This window comes from Equus przewalskii, chromosome 1, assembly GCF_037783145.1.
Source record: "Equus przewalskii isolate Varuska chromosome 1, EquPr2, whole genome shotgun sequence".
In the NCBI taxonomy this organism is placed as follows: domain Eukaryota; kingdom Metazoa; phylum Chordata; class Mammalia; order Perissodactyla; family Equidae; genus Equus; species Equus przewalskii.
Window position 1 is genome coordinate 96,475,797 of NC_091831.1, and position 25,501 is coordinate 96,501,297.

The 25,501-nt window shown below is 39.3% G+C and overlaps 1 protein-coding gene and 1 pseudogene across 6 annotated transcripts in view; one reads left to right on the plus strand and one right to left on the minus strand.

The window, feature by feature from the left end:
• The window catches only part of AGBL1 (AGBL carboxypeptidase 1), a 754,053-nt gene that overhangs the window by 235,937 nt on the left and 492,615 nt on the right, over positions 1–25,501 (minus strand). The gene's annotated exons all lie outside the window — the stretch shown is intronic.
• Positions 444–2,291, plus strand: LOC103557817 (short/branched chain specific acyl-CoA dehydrogenase, mitochondrial pseudogene; annotated as a pseudogene).

The window sequence follows — 25,501 nt, forward strand, 5'->3', positions numbered from 1 at the left end:
CCAAACACCTGGCCAGATGATTACTAGGTTATTAGTGGGGGTGATGCAGCAAATGTCAGAAATGTACACCAACCTAGGAACTCTGCTGTGGAGTTTCTATATCCATACCCGCATATAAGCTTTGGGTTAGACAGTCTTGGGTGAGGTTGAGATCTGTGTTTCAAGATGAGAGTCAGTCTACAAATGAAGAACACTGGCTGGAACCAAGGTCCAGGACACCTCAAGAGTTACAGCCATAAACTGGGGCTTAGAATCTCATTTTGTGAGACAGCTATAAAAATCTTAAATTAGATAACAATAATTAGTAATATAAGCACCTAGAATATTATTGAATCATGTTATTTAGTCCACAATCAAAAGAGACCAAAAGAGATGTCAGTGTCCATTAGTCACCAAAAAAACCCTAATATGGACGGCCCCCACCAATGTCTCAGTCTCTGGAGAGGATCCTCCCCTCACCAAGATGCCCCCAGAGCCCACCAGTTAAGAAGAAACTTCCTGACTTGCCTGTCTTCTTGGAAAGCTCCTCCTCACATCCCCAGATCTTCCCAGTCAGAAGCTCTACTCAATATAGCAAATAATGGGCTCCCCTACGCCCCCCTGCAAACATTCACAGAGGAGGAGACGATGCTAAAGAGGACAGTTGAAAGATTTGCCCAGGAACAAATTGCTCCTTTGGTTTTAACAATGGATGAAAATTCAAAAGTGGAAAAATCAGTAATACAAGGATTATTTCAACATGGGTTGATGGGAATTGAAATTGACACCATCTATGGAGGAACGGGAGCTTCGTTTTTCTCCTCTGTCCTAGCGATAGAGGAATTAGCCAAAGTTAATGCATCTGTGGCTTTGTTTTGTGACCTCCAGAACACACTAATTAACACACTGATCATGAAACATGGAACAGAAGAACAAAAGGCTACCTATTTGACCAAGCTAGCTACAGAAGAAATAGGAAGTTTCTGCCTTTCAGAGGCTGGAGCAGGAAGCGATTCATTTAGTCTGAAGACCAGAGCTGATAAAAAGGGAGATTATTTTGTCATCAACGGGTCAAAGATGTGGATCAGCCATGCTGAGTACGCAGGGCTCTTCCTGGTGATGGCAAACGTCGACCCTACCAGGGGGTATAAAGGAATCACCTGCTTCTTAGTAGATCGTGGTACTGAAGGGCTTCATATAGGGAAACCAGAAAACAAATTGGGACTCAGAGCTTCTTGCACCTGTCCATTAACATTTGACAATGTCAAGGTTCCAGAAGCCAATGTCCTGGGACAAATTGGACATGGTTACAAGTATGCCATAGGGATGCTTAATAAAGGTAGAGTAGGAATTGCTGCACAGATGCTGGGACTGGCTCAAGGATGTTTTGACTACACTATTCCATATATTAAAGAAAGGGTACAATTTGGCACCAGATTATTTGACTTCCAGGGGCTCCAACACCAAGTGGCTCACGTGGCCACTCAGCTGGAAGCTGCAAGATTACTAACATACAACACAGCCAGGCTTGCGGAAGCTGGAAGGCCGTTCATAAAAGAAGCATCTATGGCCAAATACTATGCATCAGAGATCGCGGGACGAACAACTAGTAAATGTATCGACTGGATGGGAGGAGCGGGCTACGTCAAAGCTTACCCTGTGGAAAAGTACTTCCGAAATGCCAAGATTGGTACAATATATGAAGGAACTTCAAATATTCAGCTGAACACCATTGCCAAGCACATCGATGCAGAATACTGACATCCACAGCAGTGGGGCCCCTCCCTGATGTCGCTGGTGTAAAATCTTAAACTGTTGTGCTTTTGGGGGCTCTGAGCCCTTAGTCTCGGATCGTGGGGTAGACCTTTCTGTTTTACTTTCCAGTCTGCTTAACTTAGGTACAGGAAATCGTTTTTAAAATTTGGGAAGAAATGCCCCCATATTTTCTACAAAACTATTTTTAAAGTTCTGTAAGTGTTGTCATTGTAGCTTTAGGGTATACAGAAGTTTCACTCTATCAGCATTTGGAGGAATACAGACATTTGAACTATTACTTACAGATATGGCTATTTGATATTCCTATTAAATCTGTATTTTGTGGCATCAGTCAGAAATCTCTGTTATAGTTGGCAATTTTATAGAGTAGATAGATAGATTCTAAGTAGCTAAACTAGGTAGAAACTGATAAAAATTTATTTAGAAAAATCTTAAAGTTCTGGTTCTAAATACCTGAGAATAGGTGAAAAATAGGGTATAACTCTGTAGGTCAAATAATTGAATAAAACCTTATTTTAACAAAGGAAAAAAAAAAACCCTAATATGGCTCATTCTTACTAAGACTTAACAAACTTTAAGATTTATCATTCATTCATTCAAAAATATATAGTAAATTCCTTCCAAGTGCTAGACATTGTTATATTGTTCTCAGGGCGAGGATAAAGTCCCTGCCCCCTCACGGAACTTACCATAGAAAAGTTACATTAATAATTGCTTTATTATAGATTTGAAAGTGCCAGGACCAAAAAATATAAGACACTATGAGAATACTTAAAAGGGAATCAAACCCAGCATGGATACTTATGCTGATCATGTTCTCTCATTACATATATAAATACACTATAGACACAGAAATGCCATAGAGCTACATTTATAAACTAGACAGACAGATAAATAGATGACAGATAGATGATAGATAGATGATTGATAGGTAGATAGATAGATAGATAGATAGAGACATAGTTTAGTCCTAAACAATCCTAAAGATGAAGTTAAGAGAAGACTGAGATAAGATTATCTCTGAACCTTCAATATGCAGGAGAGCTGGAACCCAAATTCAGCTCCCCTGACCCTACACCCAGGGTGATTCCACCAACACATCACAGCTACGAGCCCACCAGAAGTCCTTGTTCCCTATTTCCCTTTGCGGTATGCCCCGGGCCACTGACCCACACTGTCAATCCCGGAAGTAAAAGACTTAACAAAGATACATTCTTTCCTATGACATGAGGCCAGGACACCACCTTAAGTTAGGGCAGAACAAGTGCACATACAAATGACACTGCGATTGCCTATATAGGAGAAAGCATTTCCAGAGGCAACTATTAACCATGAGTTTGAAAAAGTGACCTCCATTTAGCAATAACATCAAGTCTTTCTCTGGCATTTTTATATCCTACTGTTAGTCACTTTTCCAACCCATGGGGCAATAGATTTCCACTCTAAGCATCATCTCTATTCGATATGTATATATCTACACACACACAGTATTTTCTGCATCTCAATAGCTTTATGTACACATGGTGGTTCTGCCCTGAGGCTGGGTATAAATAAATTGACCGTCTCCTTTCCCACTAACGCCATCAGAGAACGCTCTTTCAGAATACTAATCAGAAACTCACAGGAAATAAGGAAAGATGGTGTCAGAAGCAGGAGGAAACCAGAGCTGACTGGGACCAGAAAACCAATTGTGTAGAAGGGATTCAGTTGTCCTTTCTGCAGTTAGCTGTGCCCTAGCTCAGCTTCTCCTTCCCAAAATAATTCTGGGGAAGCAGAGAAAAGGCTGCTTAGGGCTTAGTGAAGGGCTAGAATGAATAACTGAGCATATTAGCCAAAGAAATAAAATCGATCAATGAGGAGGGCGAGGGTCTCGGAAGCTCAACAGTTGGTAGGGGAGGAACCAGGTGATCTTCAAATGAAATAACAGTCTGGGAACCTACGGAGCTGAGGTCACATGGAGGGCTGGGAGAGTAGGTAAGAGCAAAGGCAAAGAAAATTAAGATTGCAGAAAGGAGAAACCAGAAGGCTGTGCCGTGAAACCTCCTCTCAGGTGACTTGTGTTCCATACCTTGCGTGGAGAGGTGGAATTTCCCGCCGCTCTGTGTCCTACTCTGTCCTGGAAGTAAGGCTCAAGGGAAAGCACGGTCTCTTCTAGTATTCACTAAAGAGGCAAAAGAGCCACTGAGAACACGTTATGACTAAACAGTTCAGCAACGTGGAAGCATGGGGCTAAGTTTTGTACTACAAATCCCACTTCAACTTCCCGCCTTCATTTCCCCTTTCTAGAACTCTCTCCTGGAGGTTAAACAATGGAGAATATGGGTACTCAGGGAGTAGTGAAGGACAGGCTCCACAAGATCTGTCCTAGGAAAGAGACATCTTCAACAAAGAAAAGGGAAGAGACAGGAGAGAAAAGTCCAGGAGTGACCAACGGTTGTGAAATTCATATAAACATGGGATGACAAAATCCAAGGCCCGTTCCTCAGGGCAGGACATCCCCAGGAGGTCTCCATTCAATATGCACTTATTTGTACTGAATTTGAAATTTTGTAGATTTATGCAGAAAATAACAGGAAAACCAGGGGAGAGAGATCAATAGTCAGTGAAAGTAGAACTACGTCATAGTTTAAAAGATAGCTTATTACTTTTTGATGCATAAAGGACTTAGAAATGCATGATGAAAGTCTGGCAGTGTAGAGGTCCACTAGACACATTCAATTTAATGCAGAGACAAGAATGGCTTGTAATTAGGACCTCAACGAGTGGCAAGGAAGTACTTCCTTTAGAACTGCATAACATTGCATTAGTGGCAAAGTCGTTCTCCTAAATAATGTAAACAACCCGCCTTAAAGCCCCGGGTTGGTACCTGTGCACTTTTAAACACTATTATATATATATTTTTTTAAGATTGGCACCTGAGGTAACTTCTGTTGCCAATCTTCTTCTTTTTTTTCTTCTTCTTCTCCCCAAAGCCCCCCAGTACGCAGTTGTATATTCTAGTTGTAGGTCTTTCTGGTTGTGGCATGTGGGACGCTGCCTCAGCATGGCCTGATGAGCAGTGCTAGGTCTGTGTCCAGGATCCGAACTGATGAAACCCCAGGCCACCCAAGTAGAGCACACAAACAACCACTCAGCCATGGGGCTGGCCCTGTAAGCACTATTAATTTTGTTAGCATATTTCTTTCTAGAAATGCTAGCCATACTCAAATTAATAGAAACTTCAAATTAGTAATGTAAAATGTAAGATTGTACACAGTTTCTTCCCCTCTCCCAGCTGTAAAATGGTTCAAAGTAGTTTGTGAGTATTTAATATAGATTGACAGCTTCCTATAAATCAGAGCTTTCATCACCAAAGGCTAGCAGAAAAATACCCAAACATATCAAACAGATTTAATCTATTATGCTGAGAGTACAAAAACAGGGCCAGGCACCATGCTTCATCCTGTGTGCATTATTTCATTACTTATTTTGCTTAATTATACTTATAATATATAACATAACATACATAATATATTATATGCTATTTATAAAATATTATATAATATATAACATGTATAATATTTATATTTGCAGAAGCTCAATGGGATAAGCACTATATCCCCATTTTATAGAAGCTCAGGAAGGTGAATTAAGTTGCCCAATATTTGAATTATCTGCTAGTCTTTCTGCTCTATCACACTTAGTATCTATAGGAACTTGTTTCTCCAGCCAAATTACCGCTAAGCCCACAGCCAGACCTTTCTCATAATATTTACCCCAACTCCAGGCCCAACTCCCAACTCAATCACTTCTCCTCCTGACTATCCAAACTCTATATCTTCTTGAAGCATTTCCTGGCCACTACAAGGTAACAACTTCCCCTCTCTCAAAGAATAATGATGACGATAACAGCAGCTGCGGCAACAACATTTACTGAACATCTAATAACACACATGTGCCTTTCTAATTTTCCACATAACGTATATTCTTTTTGTCAACACATAATGTCTTGATGGTAAGGGAGGCCCCTCCCAGAAGTTAGGTGTATCCAAACTTTTGCACAATAGAAGATGCTAAACAAATATTTGGAGAAGAAGAGACAGGGAGAAGAAAGAGATGGGAAAATATTGATCACCTACTTCTCCAGGTTAGTATGGGGGAACTTAAACATTCTTTATTTATATGTTTATGTTTTTTCCACTAAATACTAGTGAAGACATCATTGCATATATTGATAGTTAAATAGAACCCAGAGTCAATTGGCTAGTCCAGTTTCTATCTTCCAACTATGTACTCACTTGGGCTCCAACAGTTGGGGAACAGTGGGAGGGCAGGTTGCTAATAGGTGTTGACAATTCAAAGAGAATTGAGAGGGTTTGTTTGCATTCCCGGAACACCTGCGCCTCCTTGCTAACCATCTTTCCAGGGAAGAATGCAATTCCAGAGATTGGGAGCAGCCCCAGATTTCTCCCACTGGATGCATCCAGAATGATTGTGCCAATTGATCTAATAAGCCCTTTCCTCACCACCCTTCCTGCACCTTCCCCCTGGATGAAAGCATCACCTTTCCTGGTAGGCTGTGAGTGTGAGTTCTAGTTAACATAAGCTGTTCTCCACTGCTTTTCTGCAATATTGCTCTGAAAAGTAGGAGCGGTTGAGAAGACGTCACATTCCAACAGAGCAAAACCAGATCAAGAAAGATTCCTGAGTGGCCTCTTGGTGCCTGCAGCTATATGAAGCTCTGGTCTGATTTTGATGGTTACTGGCATCTTTAGTCAAGGGAAGCCTATGTGTAATCTTTGTTTCTCCGTGGCTGGCTGACTCCACAGGGCCAGGTCATCAGGAAAGCCCTACCGTGAAGGGGACTGGGAGGTCAATGACCAGCACTCTCCCCAAAGGAGAGCTTCAGTGACACCTAGAGGACAAGGCATGGCATGAAAAGGGATGCCAACAAATTACCCTGCCACCTGCCACCTGCTACTTTCTGGGAATCCATGTGAGTCCTGATATGAAGGTTAAAAAACAGTAATGATATACTCTGTAAAGCCTTGATCAGGGTCCTGGGACTAATGAACATCATAAGCTATTTTTTTCAAGGAAGATACATTGAATACAAGACGATGAGCAAAAGTGGTACCCAGACTGGCAGCCCACAGCTGGATCCAGCCCACAGATATGTTTTAGTCTGTCTGTTTTTGGGCCCATGCAACTTTTTTCTAAATGAAATTACTTACCCATGTTATAAAAATTGGAAGTGTTTCTATTCAAAAGTAGTGTTTATCATATATCTTTTAAAAATGGGAAGATCTGAAAACACATTTCTATTTGCCAACAATTTGGTGGAGATGTTGGGAGAGGGGTGGAGACTGTAAGGAAGGCATATATCTAGATGAGCAAAGAGCCCTGCACAACTTTTTCCCCCTTTCCCCTCCTTTTCACTCGTTTATGTCATCTGCTTGGTCCCTAGAGACATCTGAGCTTGTGACTCAGAATAAAGCGCTAGTGTTTTGATTTACAGCAAAACCCTGCAGTCATTCTGCCAAAGATAAAATTTTCCCTATGAAAAGACTAACATCCAACTGCAGTTTCCTCTTACCTCCGCTTTGGGGCAAGCTTTTTATCACACAACTCACACTCATCAGTTCTAATCTGTTTTCATTTATAGCATAGACTAATTGCCGCTCCTTCATAAAGTAAGAGTTGGAAAACACAGCTGGGACAAAAATGAGCTCCAGGATTTAGCTGTGTCTTGTGTTCTGTCTCTGGGAGCACGAGACATTGGCTAGCTATGGCTCAGGGTGATGGCACTTACTTGTCTGCAGCTATTGAGCATCAAAGGAGAAAGTCATCCTGATTAAAGACGTGTTTGAAACTAGTTCTTCCTCCCCCATACTCCATATGCCTCTCCTCTCTCTTCCATCTGGGAGCTGAGACAGCCTGTGGTCACTAGGGGAGGAGCATAGATAGGGTGAATCAACCCATTAGGAACAATAAGGGGAGAACCTTGGCACTTTTATTAGCTTTGATTTGTGTTGCTTTCAGGGCTCAAGTGCAGGGTTTATAAAAAAAGAAGCCAGCATTTATAGATTGTGCACTGCTCTTCGCCATGGTTTATATCCGATGTCTGTAAAGGTTTTATTGGATTATTGGTAGCGTGTTTATTTGCCTGAACACTAAAAGTCCCGCTAGGCCTTGAGAATGATGTAGAGAGAAGAGGCTTCATGGTATCACAGGATTTGAGAAGAAGTCTGCACCCAATGTCCTGGGTGGTAGGGAAAGGAGAAATGAGCGAGCACCAAAGAGCACAGTGTGTGGACCATAATCTAAGATGAGGTCACTGAATAGATCTGGAGGGAGCCTGCCACGCCAGAGTTAACTCTTCCTTATTTGTCAATCATGATCCCCTGGGATATTTGCGCTGACTTAACTCATTTTGGTTTACAATTGAGGGGATTATGGGAAAACAATGCAAAAACGCTACTTGGCAATATCTCAATTGGTTGATGGGTGAATTAGCTTTTCATGAAAATAAAACAAATATATATTCTCATGGATAAACTCTTTGTAAGCCTCCACACCAAGAATTCTCTGTGTTGGCACTACTGACATTTGGGCTGGAAAATTCTTTGTTGTGGAGACTGTCTTGTGTATTACAGGATGTTTAGCAATATCTTGGGTCCCTACTCACTAGATGCCAGTAATACCGCCATCTATTTATGACGACCCCAAGTGTCTCCAGATACGGTCAAATGTGCTTGGCAGGAGGGTCAGAGCAAAACTTCTCTTTTTAGATCTCTGCTTTACACAAACTAAAGTGTGTGTGTGTATGCATGCACAAATGGTGGGGAGGTTTAATGAAGTTATTCATAAAATTCAAAGAGAAAACTCCAAAGACAATAATTATAATTAATTCAGTTCCATCAAAATGAGTCTCAGATAGTGGGTGGGGGAGGCCCCAGAAATTAAAAGTTGGGAGAGTTTTAAAAGAGGAAAGCAAATGGGTAGTCAGTAGAGCACTAGTTTTAGGCAAGTCTTACCCCAACAAACACTTCCATCTATAACCTGAGGGGACTATACACAGCTGGCCAATGAGAGGTGCTGAAACCACATCTCGGTGTGTTTATATCGATCCTGGGACATCTTTCTAGAAGTTATAAGCCAAGAAGGATAAAAACCTCTAGTAGCCGGAAAAACGTTTTTTTTTTTAAATTCTGCCTTCTAACATTAAAGTCTAGTTCTTATCTTCAGATCAACAACAACAACAATTAAAAGACAGAGATCTTGTGCTTCTCTGTAAGAATCTCAGGAATGGGCATGGATTTTGTCCCCTTTTTCACTAAGTGGGCGTCATGTCACAGCTGCCGAAGTCCCTCATATTGTTTGAGCTGAACAAGAGACGTGGAGGAACCGGTTTGCCTCTAAATATTTTCTGCCAATATTTTGATCCCAAAATAACACCTAAATTGGAAGTGTACTTGCCTTTAAGTACAAGGTGCCTGAGTTACTATTTTGACAGAGTTTTCTCTTTTAGCATATTGGAGAAAGAATGGGGAAAATTAGTAAAGATCATCCATTTGTTAGACTATCACACAATGCAACTGTTCTAAGCAATCAGAGTACAGTTGGATTGGAGACGGTCAAGACCTGCGAAGGCCTCTATGCAGTTTCTCAAAATGTGATCCATGCAGTGGCCACAGCAGCGCCATGGCGTGACAGTGGTTAAAAATAAGTAACCCTCAGCCTCACCCCCAGATCCACCAAATCAGGAACCCCGAGGCTGTGGCTGACGAGAGGCATTTTCATCAAGGTGATTTTATAGTCATTAAAGTATGAGAACTACTTAATTGAGTCGTATGCTGGAGGCATGCAGGAAATGCAGGAAAGGAAGTCTCAAAAACTTTAGCAAGGAATATCAGAATTTTCTTTTCAGAAGCAAGCCAATTTGAGGATTTGAACCAAGAAGTGCTAGGGGATTCACTAACTACAGGGATTTTCAAGAATCGCTGCTCTGCCAATGAACTGTGAAGTCAGTGAAATCCCCAAATCAGACTTATTTGGGATTTGTCCTTGGCAGAGAGCAGCATGGGTAAGACTAGCTGTAGGCTACAGAAAATTGTACACCTGTATTCACAACCCATAGGTCTGAGAGATGAGGGAGCTTGGGAAAGAAGACTCTAGATAGTGTGATGATGCTGTGTGCCTGCCAATCTGGGATTCCACGTTAGTTATTACAGAGCCACAAATCTGAACTTCAGAGGCATTTCACCTTATAGTTTTTAAATTCAATTTTTTTCTTTGCCCTTTTTAAACTACTCCCTTTTATTCTGCTTTTATTTTCATATAATCTCATGTGGACTAAAGAGAAACAAGAAATTGGATGCTCGACCTAGGAAAAAGGGATATATTAGACTTTTGTACTATGAGATGAGTGCAATTCATCTGTGAGTTCCCAAAAACCTACAACAATATCGGCTTATAAAAGAAGTTAATCGTCTTTCATGGTTATTTTTGCCAGGAGTAGTACCCCATGGTGTCAGAGACCCAAGTTCTTTCTATCACATAGATTTACATACCTTCCACTGTCAAGGTTATGGTCCCAGATGACTCATACATGATATGCACTTTCATCTTATTGGCCAAAGATGGTCACATGGTCCCTAGGTCACTTTCCTACATGGAAGTTGACAAACAGTCTCTTATTTCAGTGTCCATGTACCCAGCTAAAAATAAGAGAAGGGATTCTATTACTCTTAAATAATGGGAGAATATTTAAGGAAAACTAGCAGTCTCTTTCACAAAACCAAATGCCCCCCAAAAGAGAAATGGATGCATACACTCTAACCCTTGGGAAACTAGGGTATGTTAAAATGCCCAAGAAAGAATGCTTAATGCAAGGACACGATCCAAAATAATTATTATTTTTTTAAAATCCAACTTGCCCTGTGTGTAAAAAATATAGAAGGAAATGCAACAAAGTGTTCATTTTGAATATACCTGTTTCTCCTTACCTGGTCTAAATTCTACAATCAGTCATTATAATCAGTCATTTGTATATGTTTTTGGCTCCCATTTCCTTACCACCTATTCCACACTTGCTTCAAGCAAATGTAGGAAGGGAAAAACACATCATCCTTCTGACTGGTATCACTTTAAATTCACAACCCCAAATCTCTGGTGGACTCTTAATTCTGCCAAGCAGTCATGGTATATTTCTCTTGCCCATTTATTCTGTCAGACTCCTTGAACCCTTTCTCACCTTTTCCTTTCTCCTGAAACCTTCAAAGATTCTTCCCCCATCTTCATTCTCAGTTGATGATCTTTCTACCAATTTCACTGACAAAATTGAAGCAATCAAAGCTCTTCCAAAAATTCTCAAGACTTCTCCTACCCATCTTCTAGAATCTGTTTTTATACATTCTTCCTTCCTCATGTTACTATAAATAAACTGTGCACAATCCTCTCTAAGGCTAACCCCTTCCTGTATGCATTGGATCCCATCTCCTCGTCCCCACTCAAGGGCATTCAGTCAGCAATTCTTGCCTCTTTCTTCTGCATCATCACTTTTTCTCTTTGTTAGATCATTCCTATCAGCATACAAACATAATATCATTACCTCATCTCAAAAAAAAAAAAAGAGAGATTTGTGGATGTAACTCTTCTCTACAACTCTGGCCCCATTTCTCTGTTCCCCTTTGCAACAAAACTCCAATTCCTATTTTATTCTCACATCCATCACAATCATGCCAAAGTCATCAATAGCTTGGATTGTATGAAACCCAATGGTTGATTATTACTCCTCATCTATTTTGCCTTAGTTGACACAGAGAATCACTCCCACTTCATTAAAATACTCTTCACTAGGCTTCCAGGACACTACACTCCTGGTCCATTTCCTGGTTTTCCTCCTAGCTAATGCCTCAATCTCCTCTGCTAATTCCTCCACTTCAAACTCTTAATGACAGAGTGCCCAGGACTAAGTCAGATTTGTAGCTTAGCCCAGATCTGTCCTCCGAGCTCCTGGCTCATGATCTAACTACCTAGTTAACATCGCTACTTAGATATCTCATGGAAATATCAAACTAAACATTTATGAAACTGAATTGTTTATATTGCCCCCACCTGCTCCAAATCTAAGTCCATAGTTTTCCCCATCTCAACTGATGGCAACTCCATCCTTCTAATGGTTCAGGCCAAAAACCTAGGAGTCTTCTACAACTTTTGTTCTTTCTCTAACCCACCGTATCCTATCCATCACAAAATCCTGTTGGCTCTACCTTCCAAATATATCGAGAATGTGACTCTTACCACTCTCAGTTCTAGCACCCTGGACAAGACACCATTAGCTCTCACTGAGGTAGTTGCAGTAAATGCCTATCTAGTCTTTCTGCTTCCACCCTTGCACTTTCCCTCCTACTCTCCCTCCAACATCCCAAACAGTAGTCTCAAAAGAGCAGTAAGAGTGAGCCAATCAAAATGTAAAACAGATCATGTCACCGGCTTCTCATTTTTCTCGGAAAAAAATCCCAAGTCCTTATCATAGCCTGATAGACCTGACAGGGTCTGGCCCTTGGCCAACCCCTTATTTCCTATTACTCTTCTCATTACATAGAATGTTCCAATCACATTGGCCACCTTAATATTGCTCAGAAACGTCAGACATGCTTCCACCATTCCACTGACTCTTCTTCTTTCTAGAATGTTCTCCCATCACATATCTACATGGCTTACTTTCTCACATCTTTAAATCATCACCCAATCATCACTGTCACCTTCTCAATGATACCTCCCATCTCACTTCAGGTCATTCCAAATCTTTCTCTTTAATTATTTTTATAACATTTATCACTTTCTTATAATCTATATGATTCAGGTATTTATTGTACACTGTCTGTTGAAAATTGTACAAATTAAAACGTAAGCTTGAGGGCTCAGAGTCTGAGTGTGGAAGGGAACACAAAAAACATCCCTTTTCTCTCAGGGAAAGCTGGGGGCCAAGGAAAAGTAAACAGAAAGATGTGGATAATGGAAACAAAGGAATTGAAAACTAAACCTCTTCTCAGAGAAGAGGATAAACAAGACTGGACAGTACTCTCAAGTTCAAGAGGACTGTCAAGGGTCCAGCATACCTGTTTCCAAGAACTCTGCTACTAGCCACTAAACTGAAATCAACAAAACCAGACAGCAGGAAGCCTTCTGTTTGGAGTTTTGACTGCTGCCAGGCAAGTCAGCATGGCTCTCGGCAGAACTATTTACTCAGAATTACCCATAATGCTTGACATCATGATAATTCCCTTCTGCCCTGATGCATATTCTACTGATAGCACTGAAACTTTGTCAAAGGGAAAAAGTAAATGATTCAGCAAACTGTTGATGTAAGATGAGGAAATAAACATTTAGAAATTTTGCTACATGCCAAGATACGCTCCCAACCTGGCTAGAGAAAGAAACCAAGGATATTACATATTCAGAGGAGTGATACAAAATATTCCCAACTCAAGCAATAAACAATGTCTGAATGACATGTGGTCAGAAGTCAAACATAAACCTGGAAAGCAAGTGGAGGGTTCTGAATGTTTGTTTGTTTGTTTTTTGCAGAAGTCTTCCCGCAAAAACTTAGATTTTCGTGGTGCAGTGAAATAATATTGACCTAAAAATCAGAAAACCAAGATTGTAATGCAGGCTCTGACATCCCTTACACACTGCATGAACCTGGACCAAATACTTGACCCCTCTTCACATCATTTCCAAGATTAGAGTATCTGATTAGTTGATCACTGTAGCCCCCACCTACTATAAAATTCCAGGAGCTTCGACCTTTTGGAACTGTCAACAGTGTCCTTGTGGCTTTCGTGGAAGAAGAGTAGGAGATGGTCAGAGGGCCTGGGCCACAGCCACCACAATCACACTCTAGGCAATTTACCAAACTCCTCTGAGCCTCAGTTTCCTCATATGGTAAGTGGAATCACAAGAGAAAATCTATTCCTCAGAGTTTAGAACTTAGGTTTAAATCACAATGCATGCTTATTTCTGTCAATATTTTCTTCTGAAAAATTCAAACCCACAGAAAAGTTGCAAGAATGATACAATGAATACCAATGTATCTTTCACTAATTTTTAACATTTTACCACACTTCATTACTTTCTTTCTACACACACACAAATATATGTGCATGTATAATACTTTTACTGAACTATCTTAATGTAACTTGTAGACCCTATATTTGACTCCTAGAGACATCATCATGTTACTGCCTAAGAACAAAGAGATGCTTCTCTGTAACCACAAGACCATTTCACACTCAAAAAGTTTAGCATTGATAAAATAATAATGACTAATGTAAGGTTCATACTCAAATTCCTCCAATTTAATCATGCATTTGGTTGCCATAGATTCTTATTTTCCTTTAATCTAGAATAATCCTTCAGCTTTTGTTTATTTGTTGGCTTTTCTGTTCTCTCAATTGATATCGAAAAAATTTTTTAAAGAATTTAGACCAATTATTAATACACTTCACACAAAAAAAATGCACAAATCTCACATACATAGAGTGTTGAGTGAAAGATGTCAGACATGAGACATCACACAGGCAGACAAAACTGATCTTTGCAGTTAGAATTAAGGACAGCAGCTACCTGAAGAGTTAGTGACTCGAAAGGAGCATGAGGCTGAGCTATCAATGTTCAATTTCTTGACCCCAGGTGCTGATTATATGTGTGCATTCACATATTACTTAGGAAATTAATTACTTAATGAAGCAATTATTTGTCAAAATAAAATGAATTAAGAAATTAAAAGAAATATAACGAGTTGCCTTAATTTCCCAATTTTCACTATATAAGGAATGAAGCAGTCAAAAAAATATATTGAGAGAGATGACTGGATTAAGATAATTAACAAAAGTGTGTTAATAGACATATCTTTAATTTTGAATACCACGAACTGAAAAATTATCTTTTCTTTTTAAGCCTGAAAGGAATGGTTTAAAAATTGTGTTTATTGGGACACAAAACTGCAATAAGTTCCCCAAATTAGACAGTGTTTAGACCAACATTATTTGTTCAAGACTCAGTAGGAGTAGAAATTTCAAAAATAACTTTACAAAGCACCAGCCATAGAAATTGAAAGCTACTCTTCTAAGAGCTTATTGATTCAAAGAATAAATGCAAAATAAAATAGTAGACTATTTAGAAACTATCTTAAATGAGAATATGATAAACCCACTTAAAAATAAAAGCATCCATAAATTCAGATACTTAATGCTTTGTCATTAAATACTGAAAAAATTTTTTTAAGTTATCTTGAGAATTTAGAAAGAGAATATAAAGGCAGCCTCAAGAAAAACAGGAGGAAATGATAAAATGCAGCAAAAGTTAACTATTGAAAAATGAGAGAACCAGCAGACATAAACAAATCAAAGAGCTAGTTATTTTTTTAAAAAAAGATAAAAACCAAAAATTGTAACAAGACTCATAAATCTAATTAAGAAAAAGAGAGAAATAGAAACAAGATAATGTATGTAAAACTCCTTTCACAGTACCAAGCCCAAATTAAGCTCTCAATAGTATTACTTTTACTCAAAAAGAAAAGCAAGTATATGATAATAGATATAGGGACACATAAGACATTTAAAATATGAGGACACCACACAAAATTGTGGCTAACATATTGCAAAACCAAGATGAAATGAATGATTCCCTTGGAATTGATAATAAATTACAAAATGGACTCAATAAGAAAGAGGAAACCTAACCAGAGCAATGAAGATAGAAAAATAGGTCCAAAACATACTGGAAGCCTAAATGTTTTTAAAGGTGGATACTTTCAACTATTAAAGGACTTCTTTTTAATGAATATTGAGGTTGTCTCTTCAACATCCTATCTATCCCTCCCTCACTGTCAACAGCCCTGTAGGGGCCAGCCCAGTGGCGCAGTGGTTAAGTTCGCACGTTCTGCTTTGGCAGCCTGGGGTTCGCCAGTTTGGATCCCGGGTGCAGACAGGGCACTGCTTGGCAAGCCATGCTGTGGTAGGCGTCCCACATATAAAGTAGAGGAAGATGGGCATGGATGTTAGCTCAGGGTCAGTCTTCCCCAACAAAAAAGAGGGGGATTGGTGGCAGATGTTAGCTCAGGGCTAATCTTCCTAAAGAAAAGAAAAACAGCCCTGTGAAATGGCCCTCCCAGTATTTTCAGAGTGGGGTTCTGGTTGTTGTAACAAGAGTTCCCCTGTTATCATGATTGGTGACCTATCTATAAGCCAATCAATTCATGGTATTTGCATGGATAGAAAGTACATACAATTCAATTCAAGAAAATGAGACAGAAGAGGAGGTTTCCTACGGACATCTCAAAAAAAGATACCTCGATTTTATGAGAGCTTATAGAAGCCAGTCTTCTCCTTCTGAACAATGCCCTGTAAAGATGCAATGCCTGAAATTGCTGCAGTCATTCTGCCCCCAGGCAGGGAGCCAGCCTGAAAAGCTTGTCATCCCAGAAGGCAGAATGGAGATGTGAAAAGAAACCAAGTCATTGATGTCAGATGATCACTGTATCAAACTAACCTCAAAACCCACCCAACCTCTTTACCATCTGGTATACAAGTACATAAACACATTTATTTTTTTAAAAAAACAGTGTGAGTTGGTTTTCCAGTTCTATGTAGCCTAAAAAATGACATAAAATAAAATGATTCCCCTAGAGCACAGAAAAAGATGGTAGCTGCTCGGCACGTCTGGTGAAGGTAGTACAACCCGAATCATAAAACTGAATGAAGAAAACAAAATGGAATTGCTAATGTAGAAGGCAAAATCCTAAATAAAATATTAGCAAACAGAATTGAATATGACGTCAAGAATAATTCATTCTGGCTAAACAGGATTTATGCTAGGATTACAAAGGTGGTTTAACTTTAGTAATATATTAATATAATATTTCATGACAATAAGTAAAATTTTTAAAAATAATCACCACAATAATCTTTAAGAAAAAAAATCGTGTTAAATCTCTTAGTTGGTGACTATGTCTACAAGCCAGGAGGATGGCACACCCCAACTCTACAGGGGCAGGACACTCTGGACCTTGTCCCATGTACCTCTTCCTCTGGCTGCTTATTTGTATCATTTATCATATGCTTCATTATATCATAAACCAGTCAATGTAAGTAAGCATTTCCCTGAGTTTTGTGAGCCGTCATAGCAAATTATCAAACCTAAGGAATGGGTTGTGGGAACCCCCAATCTATAGCCAGTCAGTTGAAGGTACTGGAGGCCCAGACTTGCGATTGACATCTGAAGTTGAAGGCAGTATTTTGGAACTGAGCCTTTAACCTATAGGATCTGAGGCTAACTCCAGGTAGATAATGTCATAATTGAATTGAACTGTAGGACACTCAGCTGGCATCAGAGAATTGGTCGGTGTGGGGAAAACACCCACACATCTAGTCAGAAGTAAAGTATTCAGTGTGTGGAGGAAATAGAGATTTCCCTTTCAGAGGTACTGAAGATTTTAAAAAATAAGGCACAAAAAGAATAGATCATAAAGGCAAAGATTGACAAACTTTCCTATTTAAAATTAAGAACTTCAGTTCATCAATCAAAATATATGACAGAGTGGAAAGTCAAGTGGTAAATAGGAAGAATCTATTTGCAGCACTTACAATGACAAAACGTTAGAATAAAAATAAAATCACATGTGACCTGTGATTCAATTAGAAAAAGATTTTTTCAAAAACCAGAAAAATAAGCAAAGAATTTGAACACTTCTCAGAAGAGAAAACATGAATAACTCCTAAACATGTGAGGTGCTTTATCTCATTCAGTAATGAGCAAAATCTTAATTAAAATCACACTGAAATAATATTTCATATCCACCAGAAAAAATAAAACTTAAAAAGCCAGAAACTCTAAGTCTCGTCCAAGAAAAGACATGGGCAATTTGTCCACTGCTAGAGAGAAATAAAGCTAGAATAACCACTTTAGTAAGCACGTTGGTGTTTATCCAGAAAAACTGAACAGACTCATATGCTAGAACTCAACAATTTGACTCCTCAATATATGTCCTAGAGACACTATTGCAAATTTGCATCAGGAGACACGCCACATACAAGAATGTTCCAAGCAATACTGTCTGTAATTGCAAAACAACAACGACCTGAAAACAACCCAAACATCCATTAATAATGGATAGATAAACTGTGGCATATTCACTATACGGCAAAGACAAAGAATTATAGTGACATGCATCGACATGGGCAATTTAAAACTATATGCTTTTGAATGAAAGAAATAACTGACAGAAAAAAACCCACACAGTGTGGTTACATCTATATAAAGTTCAAATACCAGAAAATCTAAACAACATCCTGCATTGATTAGGAATATATGCATATTTGTAAACTTACAAAGAAGTGGAAGAAAATGATCATCATAATCATTTCGGAGATTGGTTCCTTTTCTTAAATTGAGTGGTGGTAACTAGAGTGTTCATTTTATCATCATCCTTTAAACACGTATTTTACACATTCTTTAATATATATTTTATATATTACATGCATAAGAAATATTTTAAGACAAAAATAAATAAGTGGTAATGGTTAATAATTTTGGGAAAATAGTTGAATATGGCATGCTAGCTCTAATAAATACTACGGAAGGAATTAATTTACTTGGATGCTAAAAACATCATATACAAGTCTTAATGGCAAACAGCAGTTTAAAAATGATTGTAATATGATAGCCAAAAGGTTAAAATAAGCTATTAAAGAGACTTTATCAATTAAGAAGAAAAAAGGGAAAACCCAAAGATTCAAAGTCAAGTTGACAAAAGTAATGAATAAGTCATTCACAGCAAAATAAATACAAATGGCAAAAAAATATGGAAAAAATCAACTTGAGTTATTAAAAAACACAATTGAAACAAAATACAAGTATATTTCTATCAAATCAGCATAAATTTAAAAAATGATATTATTTGATGCAGTTGAGGGTAGGAAGAGAGAGGGAACATTCTAGACTCCTGGAAGAATGGAAACTGGCAAATTCTTTCCAGAAGAATGCTTTGACAAATTTACAAAAATATTTTAAGCATCACTTTTGTCCTCTTTTGTTTTTCTCCCCATAGCCGCAGTACATAGTCGTATATCCTAGTTGTAGGCCATTCTAGCTCTTCTATGTGGGATGCTGCCACAGCATGGCTTGATGAGCAGTGTGTAGGTCTGCACCCAGGATCTGAACTGGCTAACCGTGGGCCACCAAAGCGGAGCACGTGAACTTAACCACTCGGCCATGAGGCTGGCCCCTATAAAAATATTTTAAAAGGTCATACAATTAACCTGTTATTCAACTTTTAAGATTCCAAAGGAAACAACTAGAGATGTAGACAATGGTTTATTACCACATATCAACTGGAATATTATTCATATCAGTGAAGAAGTAGAAACTTTAATCTCTGAAAAGTAGAGAAAAGGTTCAACGTGTTATTACTTATATTTGAATGGAATATTAGGTCACCAATAATATTTTCAAGCGTATTTAACAATATAGGAAATTGCTCGTGATAGAATATAAACTCAGCAAAACAAAATCTGTATATATAACTATGCACACATATCTGGGTATGCACACATATTACGTATACTTGTGAATGTACATATATACATACAGACACACATACTTAAAAAGCTGCAAAAAACATGGTAAAATGTTAACAGTGGTTTCTTCTCCTTTATGTTCTCATTTTATTTCTAAATTCTATATGATAAACCTGATTGCTTTTATAATCAGAAAAAATATAATATTTAGAAACAAGATTGATATAATATGTAATATTCCCATTCTATAATATTTATAATCCTGAATTGTAAAACAAAGGATCAATGCATCAATGTATCCTTGGAAGGGATTGTTTATTCTGCTGAGCTCAAATTCTAGCGGTCTAGACAGAGCATCTATCTAGGAGAGGGCCTATTTTTGCAGATGGTGCATAAAAAATGTGCTATAGGATGATGATGATGATGGCGATGATAGTGACAATAATAACTGTGACATGTATATAGAGTGTTACGATTTACATAGCATTTTCAGCCACATTATCTCTTTGAATCACTCATTCCAATGGAAAAATGTCACAGCCCAGTGCACACGCCATGCGTTCATCCCACCTCAGCCCAACGTTTGCTGTGGGGGATACAAGAAAGCAGAAGATAAGGACATGCGTTCGAGGAGTTTGCAGTCTGGTTAGAGAGATAAAACCTGCACCCAACAAATGTTATATGATGAGACTGAAAATATTAATATACGTGGGTTTCCAGCTTTCATCTTCCCCTGCCTGGTAAACAGAACTTGTTTGGCCCACTCAATTATACCCCTCCTCCACTCTCCAAAGAGGGTTCAGCGATTGCCAGGCCATTTCTGTACTGTAGCTACACCTTTTCTCTGGACTTTTGTAACCTAGAACTGGAAGAAAGGATGAGATCAGGGAAGTTGTTTGGAGGAGATAGGAAGAGAGCAATTTTAGAGCAACGGTGTTGTAATGGAGGAGTCAAGTGGGTGAGGAGATGTTGTGGTGTAGAAGGCCCGTGTCCTCCGTGATGTCTGAGAGACAGTAGCAAATAACAAGTCAATGAGAAATCACTTGTGCTTACCAGACTGTTTCTGTGGCCACCACATTAATCTGACCTAGATCAGAGCTCAACATGAAAATAACACTTCGGAGTCTTGACTAGGCAGCAAGGAAGGTCCTTACAGAAGAAACTCCTTTTCTTCCCTCCCTTGTGCCATGACAGTTTCAATAGTTGAAAGTAGATTTAATTCAAGGTCTTTGGGGTAGGCAGACTTCTAAGATGACCCTCAATGATCTCCCTCTCCTGTATTTCTGCCCTTGTGTAATACTCTCTTCTTGGATGTAAGCTCGAGCTAGTGACTTGCTTCTAATCAATAGAATACAAAGACGATGAGATGACAATTCTATGATTAGGTTACAAAAGACTCTGACTCCTACCTTGCTGGCACTCTCTCTATTGTCTTTTCACTTACACGGATGAAGCGAGCCGCAACATCAATAAAGCAAGACTTCCATGTGGCAAGGGACACAGGGCAGACTCTAGACAACAGCCAGAGAGGAACTGACTTCTGCGAATAACCACTGGGTGAGTTTGGAAGTGTATCCTTACCAAGTGGAGCCTGGGATGACTACCGACCAGGTGACACCTTGATTGCAGCCTGGCAGAGACTCCTGAAGCAGAGGACCCAATTTAGCCATCCCCAGACTCCAACCTACAGAAAGTAAGGTAATACGTGTGTATTGTTTTAAGCCTCTAAGTTTTGCAGCAATTTGTTACTCAGCAATAGATGGCTTATCCAGTCACACACCTACCTCTCCTTTCATTTTGTTCTTTGTCTCAGAAGTTTCTCATCTTTCCTCCAAATCAACCTGACCCTCTTTCTAATGCAAGTTTCCCATCAGATTGCTTAGACGCTGCAGCTGAATGTAGAGAACAGCATGTCGCACTGACATGGGTCTCCAAGGCTGAAGAGAATGCTCCTTCCACCATGGCCATCCAGCAAGTCCAAGGCACCTGCCAGAGCAACTGCTTTGCCCTCAGAGCTCATTACCCACACCTGTTTCCCCACAAGATGGAGGAACACAACGATGGCAGCTCGATTGCTGCTCGATTGCAGCCCTCCTAATCCTGAGACAGGCCAGGAGATGCACATGGTAGGGAAAATCGAGAGCATCACTTCCTTTGAAGCTTATTAAAAAGTGACAGATCTCACACCATTTTCATTGAAATCTTCATGGAAACCTTCAAGATGCATATAAGGACATTTTAAAGTCATGTTCCTCTGGGAACTATGCAAACAGAATACATATTGACTGCTGCATCACATTTCTTTATCTCAGCTGGGGTACCAACTGCTACTGTGTTGGATAGCCCTTTCAGGGCAGCGGCCATAGCAGGATTTATCCAAAAGAGCAGGAACAGTTATGGGTCTCTAGCCCGTGCTACGTGAAAAGAGGACAGTAAGTAGCCCTAAAGTGCGAGGTGTGAAGGATATTTTTTCCTGTCCTTCCTCCAAGGTCCTGAGCAGGAAGCAATGCAGTAATGGAAAGAGAACTGTGAGGAGCAGAAGGCTAGGGAACTAGGTTTTCTACGCAGTACAGCAAATTGCAAATCGATATTTCTTAACCACCTTCAGCAATCTTAATGCTGCCAAGAGCACAAATCAAGCAGAAAGCTTGTCCACTGCCTCAAACAGCTTATAGTCTTGTCCCAGAGCTAAGATTATAATATGAAAACAAATAGTCTGGCATGGTCCTTCTCTCTCACTCTCCCCACTCAATTCATATCCAAGTCTCATCCATTCTACTTGCACAATCTAACTGCTTCCTGCCCTCTACCCTCACTGCTTCTGCCCCAAGTCACCATAGTCTGTCCCTCTGATGACTCCAGTAACCTCTGGCCAGGACTTGTTTCTGCTTCCAGCCCAAACTCAACACCATCCAAGAGTAATTTGTTTTGGTACTTCCAAAGGATTCCCATTGCGCAGAATTGCTAACATGCCTGTAAGTCCCTTCAGGATTTAGCTTCTCCCCTCCTCTCTGAACCACCTGGTGCCCTCTCACCCACTCACTGTAATCCAGCCACACTCACCTTCTTTCAGTTCCTTAAATGCACCAAGCTCTCTCCCCTCCTTAGAACTTTCACACTTGCGCATCTCTCTGCCTAAAGCATTCTGCCCCACCTACGTAAGTCACTCACACTCAGTACTCAGGTCTCCCTCATGTGCCACCATTTCGGACTTTATGACCCTCCAATATAATAAGGGCCCTCTTTTCATTGCCTCCCAATTATATATTCACGAGTGTGTGGAGTTATTTAATGCTTCTCTTGCCTACTAGATTATAAACTCTATTAAGGCAGGGACCAAATATATTTTATTCACTCCTCCATCTTCAAATGAATGATTGGATGATGCTCTCTGGAATTTTTGCAGTCCTTTATATCTACCTGTTACCCAGCATTTTTATTACAGTTACTTGAATGCATACCTCATTCCGCCTAAAAAAATTATGAGCTCCTTGAGGACAGGGTCTGTGTCTTATAAATCTCTAAATCCACCTGCAGTCCAACACAGAGCCCAACATGTAATTGGCACTAATATAGATGTATTGACCAGATGAAAGAACTGAATTGTGCCTTTGAGTCATTAGAGATGGTTTCATGGTGTTTCAGTTAAATATATTAAAGGATGTGATCTTTTCCTGACTTTTTAGATGCATAATAATGAGGGTTTGGTGGGATGCCGTAAGATTTAAAATTTCTGACTCACAATGACTCGGTAATCTAATAACACTCCCACAGTGAGGAAATTTCGATAGATTTGTTTTAGCTTTTTTAAATGTATTTTATGAGGGAAAAAAAGAGATTTTTCATCTCTGTTCTAGTAATCAGAATTTTTTAAAAAGTGCAAGGTATTCTAGGAAAATACATCTTGATAAAGAACACTTTTCTCAAGCTGCCTCTTCTTCTGTACTCTTCTCATTTTAAATTGGAATGTTTCAAAATGTCCTATGGACTCATCATTCCTATAAAACTGCCCAGATGAGACAGGGAAAATAGATTTATTTGAACGGACATCTGTAAAACGTCTCTGAAGGGGAATCAGTGGAGACACGTTTATCATGAAGCTACAAAAGCTTACTCGTCAGGACCCCTCACTAACAGACTCTTTCCAGGGCCCTATTGTAAAATTGGCAGACGTGGTATCTTCATAGCAATGGGTTAGCACTGCCCTCCCTCTCCTCTCTGATAATGCCACCTCCCCACTCCCCTCCATCACAGTTCCCTCCCGTGGCGTGGTAATGTGGCGCCCATGGCATTTTGGGCATCACAGGGAATCTTTTGTGTAGTTAAGTCATTGCTACCATCCCAGCGGAGAAAGATCTTCCAATAATTTTCCTGCTTCCAACTGTGCTGACTCACCCAATGATGTGGCATGAAAGTCAGGGCCAGGAGTTCTGTTACAATTACATCCTATATACCTGGCACTGAGAACAGGGAAGGACAGGAGAGACATAATGTTTGAAATAAGATATTTTTCTAGATTTCATGTTGGTGGGAGTTGACAGCATTCTTACCTGTGTGATGTGTTATATCTTTTGTCATCCTAAATAAATATTCACTTTCATAACTATTTTTGTATTCATAGTTGTAATCTTTTTCTTATACAGGATCCCCTAAATTCAGGAGAGTCCCCACAAAAGCTAGATTTACTCCCAGCACCAACACACCTATAGAACCACTTTTCCCAGAGTAAGAACTCAGGGTAACTGTCAAACACGTCGGATTCTTAAATGACCACTGTGGAAAAACGCCGGATGTTGGACTGCATCTGTTACATTAGCCTCCAACCAGTGTCCTAAAACAGCGCCATCTATCGGCTATTCTTCTAAGTTACCTCCACAGCAACCTGAATAGCAATTTAAGCCAACGGTACTTTGCCCTTGATAATTACTCAGAAACGAGGCGGGGGGGGGCACCATACTCCCTCCCATCCAAAAATAGGGCAAGAAGTGGAATTATGGGTAAACTCTGAGTCTTTTAGGCTTAAATAGAAGAAAATATGAAGAGATCTTCCTTCTCTCTTTTCACAGTCCCTTAAATGAGACCATATTACAAATCTGATGAAATTGTTTTTCTTCTTGTCTGTAAAACAATTTTAGTAGTTTAGTTTATGCTGCATGTCCTAATTCCTCAATATACATCCAGTGGGGTTCCTTTTAGACCACCATAAGGATACACAAAATGCAACACGCCATTTCTTCTGAATCATTGCTTATAGGGATAATTTAAAGAAAAACATCTTTTAGAGATTGTGCTTTTTAAAAGAGAGAAAAAAATGAGTCAATAAATGAAATGGAATATTTTTACTTTCATAGTCTTCTCAGCTATACCGGCTTCAACCAGTTTGCATGAGTTTATCTAAAGCAGTGTTTTTGAAACACATATTTTTTTTATTAAAAACCTTAACAGTGTTTTGAGTTTTATCACAGAGTTTTACAACCCTCACTGCTGTCTAATTTTAGAACTCTTTCATCACCCCAAAAAGAAACCCCATACCCATTAGCAGCCACTCTCCATTTTCCATTTCTTCCAACTCAAGCAACCACTAATCTATTTTCTATCTCTGTGGATTTGACTGTTCCGGACATAATCTGTAAATGAAATCTTAAAATATGTGACCTTCTGTGTCAGGCTTCTTTCACTTAGCATCATGCTTTCAAAGTTCATTCATGTTGTAGCATGTGTCAGTTCTTCATTGTTTTTCATGACATCTGCTGTATGGATATAACACAATTGTTTATTCTTTCATCAGTTTTTGGCCTTGTGGATTGTTTCTACTTTTTGGCTCTCCTGAATAATGCTGCTAGGGATATCCATGTAGAAGTTTTTGTGCGGACATATGTTTTCACTTCCTTTGCTTATATACCCAGGAGTGGAACTGTTGGGTCATATGGTAACTCTATTTTTAACAATTTAAAGGATTGTCAAATTGTTTGCCCAAGTGGCTGCACCATTGTACATTCTCATCGATGGTATGTAAGGGCTCCAATTTCTCCATATCTTTGTCAACTTTTGCTATTGTCTGTCTTTTTTATTTTAGTCATCTTAATGAGTGTGAAGTTGTATCTCACAGTGGTATTGATTTGCATTCCAAATACTTGTGATTTTGCATACCTATTAGCATTTGAGCATTCACCCCATTTTAT